This window comes from Solanum dulcamara, chromosome 3, assembly GCF_947179165.1.
Source record: "Solanum dulcamara chromosome 3, daSolDulc1.2, whole genome shotgun sequence".
Taxonomy (NCBI): Eukaryota; Viridiplantae; Streptophyta; class Magnoliopsida; order Solanales; family Solanaceae; genus Solanum; species Solanum dulcamara.
In genome coordinates this window covers 4,494,703-4,500,702 of record NC_077239.1, presented here as the reverse complement: position 1 = coordinate 4,500,702, position 6,000 = coordinate 4,494,703, and positions in this window count along the sequence as shown.

Sequence of the window (6,000 nt, the reverse complement as noted above, 5' to 3'; positions counted from 1 at the left end):
ACCAGTTGAAAAACTCACAGCGACTGCTCTTTGTATTAGCCGCACCGATAAGTCTTCTCTCACAAATTATAATATTCTAAATATTGTTAAACCTTCTTAATTTATTTCAATACATGGGTCAAGTGGTACATGCTTTTAAATAAGTTATGGACTTGACTGAATAACCACTAACTAAATTAATTATTTTAAAATATCTATTTAAAATTTTGCGAGAACGATATTTTATTAAAGCAAAAAGACTGGTACTCAAAATGACATAACGGATCATTACATATAATGTTTGCGACTACAATTAAATTTATCTCTTTTGAAATTTAATGATTTAAATATGTAATAACATTTGTGTGATTATAAAAATATTTCATTAAAGATAAAATAAAAAAATTAAGTTATATTTTCTAACAAATTTAGAAAGAAGTAATTATTCTTAAACATGCTAAAAACGAAACAGAATGGACCAAATTAAGCCAGGAAAGACACAGTATTATAATTTACCTTCGAATTAAATTAATTTGATATTTTAAAATTAAATATTTAAAGTCATATGAAAGTTTTTATAAATTATATATTTTTTTAAAATACAATAAAAAACATATTATAAAAATTAATTAAATTTACCTAGTTTGAATCTTGAAAAATAAAAAAAGATGCCACTAATTAAGACATATGAGTACTATAAAAGAAAAATACATAAAGAATAATTTTATTTTTAAAAAGAGCAGTTCTAGAAAATGTTAAAAGTGCTGTTGTGGTCAAGGTAGCTCTCTTTAGAACATGAAAAAGATGTTACATAGGATGCTACCAACTTACTTTTCAAATTGTGCCTTTGATAATAGACCTACTTAACCCCCTCCCCCCCCTCCCCCCCTCCCCCCTCAATGGTCTCGCAGAGATGGAGTCAAAATTTAAACTTTATTGGTTTAGAATTCTAATCGTTTAAATTATTAATTTCTAGATTGATAATTTACATATTAAATAATTTTTTTAAAGGAAATATATAATTTAAATTAAAATTATTGAGTTCGATGGAATATGTAATTCGGTCTTTGGCTCTCCAAGGGCCCAGACAATGCAAGAGTAAAAGAGAAAAAGGGCATCTAATTTTAAGATGAGAAGATTGCCTGGCCCTAGTGTTATACGAATCTTTCGTATAATTTCATATATATCGTTACATTATATAGCAAGGGCGGCTCAAATTAACCGATGACCTAAAATCAAATTTGAATGGAGGCCTTGAATTTTAATATATATTATTTTATGAAGTTTATTATAGCTAATTACTTAATATTTCTTGAGACAGTATTCAAGATTTGTCAAACATTTATTACTTCTGTCCTCTTATATTGAAAAGTTTATATTTCTACAAATTATACTCGATATTTTAAAAAATAATACTTATAATTTATTATTTTTGTAAAAAATGAGGCCCCTCAAATTTAGGGGTCTGAGACAATTACTTTTTTTTTTCAAAACTATAGAGCCGCACCTGTTATATAGTTATCAAGTGTGTTGAAATGGTTCGAATCCTTTTATATTTAATAAGAGGTTTTGAAATATAGCTCCAAAAATAGAAAATCGTTCAATATTTATAGAAACTTACTCCTATTAGTGAACTCAATTTCCATCAAATGTTGTTTTATTTCTAAAAGGCACTGCTCAATTTCTCTTTTTCGATTGATTGAAAACAGTAAAGAAAGACAAGCAAAAAATTCTACAAGATATGAATACGAATTAATCAAGTTGATGCTTCAAATACTAAATGGTGTTGGGAGGTTGATCCTACCTCGAAATTATTTAAACAAAAGAGTATAAAAAGGGGATGTAAAACCTAACCTCCAAACATAATATAAGACATCATAGAACCCAAAGGAAAAACAAAAAATACAGTGGGGGCCACCCATGTAAGCTAAATGTCACGGACTTAGACTTTATTCTTCTCCTTTTTCGATGATCAAGTGGCAAGTCATGACATTAAGTTTTAAAAAAAATTATCTAACTATATAAGTAATTAGGATTCTAGAATTAGAATCCTGATTTGATCATTAAGCTTAACCAATTTTTTTTGTCCTAATTAAGATGTTTGATCAAGTTTTATGGAAAGGGAAAGTGTTTTTTGAATAATAACAAAAAATATTTATTCCAAAAGCTGAAAAAGATAATTTTCTTTTACCCAAAATACTTAATATTAAGAAAATTGATATAATAATAGTAACAAATTAATTTCCAGGAAGGATTGATGTTCTGTTTGATTATATCTACCACATGAATTTCCAAAATCACATTGTGAGATTAATCATCATTCACCAATAAGCATCATTATAATGAACCAAAATTAAAGATAGGGGCAGAGCTACTAGCCTGTATGCGAATTCGGCTAAATACGGTAAATTTTATTTAAACAGTGTATTTGTATTAATAAATTCATTAAATATGTATAGATATTAAATTTAGAAGTCAATTATTATCACTTAAAATCGTCAATATAAAATCTAGAATATATAAAGTTAAAATCCTAGTTTTGCCTCAGCCTATAGGGTTCAGTGGCGGAGCCACATATATATATATTTGAGTGGTGTCAACCGACATCCCTTCCTTGAAAAATTACACAATATAGCTAGATTCATATATTATTTATGTATATATTTGACAGGTGAATTTACTTTTTAATATTTTGATATCTCACTTTTAATAAAAATTTTGATTCCGTCACTATTAAAATTGGTTTATGAAATGTTTGGATTTGTTGGTTTACGTTGGTCCTCACAAAAAAGTCCCAAATAACAGTACAAGATTCCAAGCTTCTCCCTCACGATTTCCCTTTTTAACAGACCACTATAGTACTGTGCTTGCACAATTTGGCGTACGGATGGATATGGTCTGATATTGAAAATTTTGATTTTTTTCAATTACATAGTTAACAAAGATTAATAAATGTTGAGATTATAATTTATTTGTCTTTGATGTTTATACCGACTTAATGAATACAATTACTTACAAGATACATGTTTTAGCTAAATATTGTTTGGGACTTATTATCAATCTATATATAGTTATATATAGTTTGAGATTTTTAAAAATAATATTTTTTTTTAGGTATTAGTCGACTGTATACGTTGTATTTATACATGTAGTTAGATTGTATCGACGAATACAATCATTGTATATACAAGTATACAAATAACAACAAAAAATAGGGGATTGTATTCGTTCGCTCTACTTTCTCTTGTATTCATTCGCTTTAATTTTGCTTGTATTCATGCACGCATTTAAGTTGTATCAACGAATACAATTAGAGTGTATACAAAGAAACAAAACACAAAAAAATACAAGAAAAATTCATCCGTTCTAATTTCTCTCCTATTCATTCGCTCATGTATCATTTATTTTCTTTTGCTCTTGTAACATTTGTATTCATTTGCTTTTTTATCACTTGTATTCATCTGTAATAATAAAACATAGAGAGAAGCAAAAATACAAAATTACAGAAATACATAGAGAGAAGTGAAAATACATGATATAGAAAGAGAGGCGAGCAAGAAGGTTAGGAGTGAGAGATGAGAAAGAGAGGGAGAGAGAGTAGAATGGCAAATGGGATAGGGAGAGAAGGAGGAGAGAGGAGAATGAGAGTGCCGGAGAGAAGCGGTCAGGATTTGGAGAGAGAGGAGTGAGAAGAGAGGCAAGAGAAATTCGAAGATAAAGGAGAGATGATAGAAAAAAAGAAGTAAAAATAGTTACTAAATCGTGAAATATATTTATATTTCATTAATTAAGGAATTTTAAAACCTAATACATTATTAATAAATTCACAATTAATTGTGTTGTACCACAAAAATTAAACTCTTGAAAGCACATATGTATTTAGTAGGTATTTGACATGCGATTTTATATCGTGATTTGATATTACAAGATGAAAGCAGTATTGGACATGCGATTTCATCTCGTGATTTGAAATCACGAGATGAAATCAACATGTGGACATATTTCATCTACCAACGATTTATTTCATATGTAAATAAAATTATAGTTGATTTTATTACTAATGAATAATGATATTGATCAACAAACGATTCAAAGTAACAACGTTAGTTCATCTTATCAGCCGTCTAATCAAGAAATGCATACTCGACGTGAGGAGATTGTTTGTATTATGTGGGAGGATTATATTAAAAAGTAGTACACTACAACTCATGTTCAATTTTACTTTTTCATTGAACTAAAGTTCGATCAATAAATGTTGTAATTTTTTTTTAGAATAACTTTTTGATAGTGTGTTATACTTTTGTGGTGAATTTTTGCTTATTTGGTACGATTGTATAAAGAATTGAGACAATTTTGATATTTTTTCTATTTATAGACTTTTTATGCTTGTGAGCAAATAATATAACTTAAAAATCCAAATTGAATATGTCCAAACAAAACAAAACTTTACTTTATATAATTTCATATCATGATTTTATATATTATTTCATCTCACATGATCGAGCGAACCCTTAGAACGGAGGGAGTATTAAAGGGACAACCCAGTGCACTAAAGCTCCCGCTATGCGCAGGGTCCGGGAAAAGGCCCGACCACAAGGATCTATTGTACGCAGTTTTACCTAGCATTTCTGTCAGAGGCTAACAGAGGGAGTAATATAAAGGAAGATTGTTATAGTGAAATCAGATAATAGTGTAACTTAATTAATGGACCTGATGAGAGCAAATTTTTTATTTATTTATTTTCTCATTCAGTGTCTCGTACCCATATTGGAGTCCGATTAAATTTGGATTCGAGCCAAAAAGTCCACATTGGGGGCAAAACACTCTTTAACAAAGGCGACTCCGTACCTAAGTCGACTCCATACCTAGAAAGATTCGAACTTAAGACCTGTGATTAAGGATGAAGAAGTACTTACCACTTCATCACAATGTTCGTTGATTAAATATTATTTCATGTTAACACAAATGGCCACTAATGTCCCAAAATTCAGTCAAAAGAAGGAAGAAACTATGTAAAGCATCAAAGTAAGAGAACATTCCCAAGAAAAGAAGAGCTAGGGAAGTTAGTAATTAGTAACCAGAAACATCAACAACCAAATAACACTGGAAAGCAATATATGGTCACATGCTAAAATTAGCTTACATATAAAATAATACTGCCACACAAACATGGCATGTTTTAGTCTTTACTTGTTATTTCACTCAAATAATTATGACAAAAAGCTACCTAAATATTAAAAGAATATTATAGTAGGTCATTTCTTTTACAATGATAATTTTTTTCTATTAGGTTATTAAGATACTGTCTCCCTGAATCATATTTTCTTTGTCAGAAGCATGATAAAACAATACCAGTTTGTCAAAATCAAGAAGGGAAGATCTAATTGAACTAGAAAAGAACTAGAAGAACAGTTGGTACATATATGGTACTATTGTATTCTTCCTAGAATTTTGTGCAACAAATCAGGACAAGAAATATAAATTTTGTATATTCAGTGCAAACGCAGATCTAGGATTTTTATAATATGGATACTAAATCATATATTAAAAAAGAAAGAAAGTATTAATTAATTTTAGGAGCGTGAGTGTCAACAAATAATATTTACTCTCTCTGTTCAGATTTACTTATTAGATTTTGATTTGGTACATTTATTAAAATAATAACGATTGGTATAATGAGTTTACTATTTTAATTCTATTAATTTATAGGGTCCAAAACATATTTACTCACTATATTTTTTAAAAACATTAACTCAATGTTAATAAATTGAGGTTATAATCGAAAAAAAAGAATTGTCCTTCCTCAATTTGTCAAAAATAATAAGTAAAAATAAAAATTAAATTAAAAAATATTTAACAAATAAATTCGAACATAAATCATGAATTTACGTGCACCGCAAATGTGTATATACTTGAACGTTACTTGTCATGTTTATTCTGTCATTCAGAGTAGTGTTCTTTTGTTCTCTTTGACTGCTCATCTTTATTTTAAATTTTCGCGTGATTCTTGGGGGCAAATTC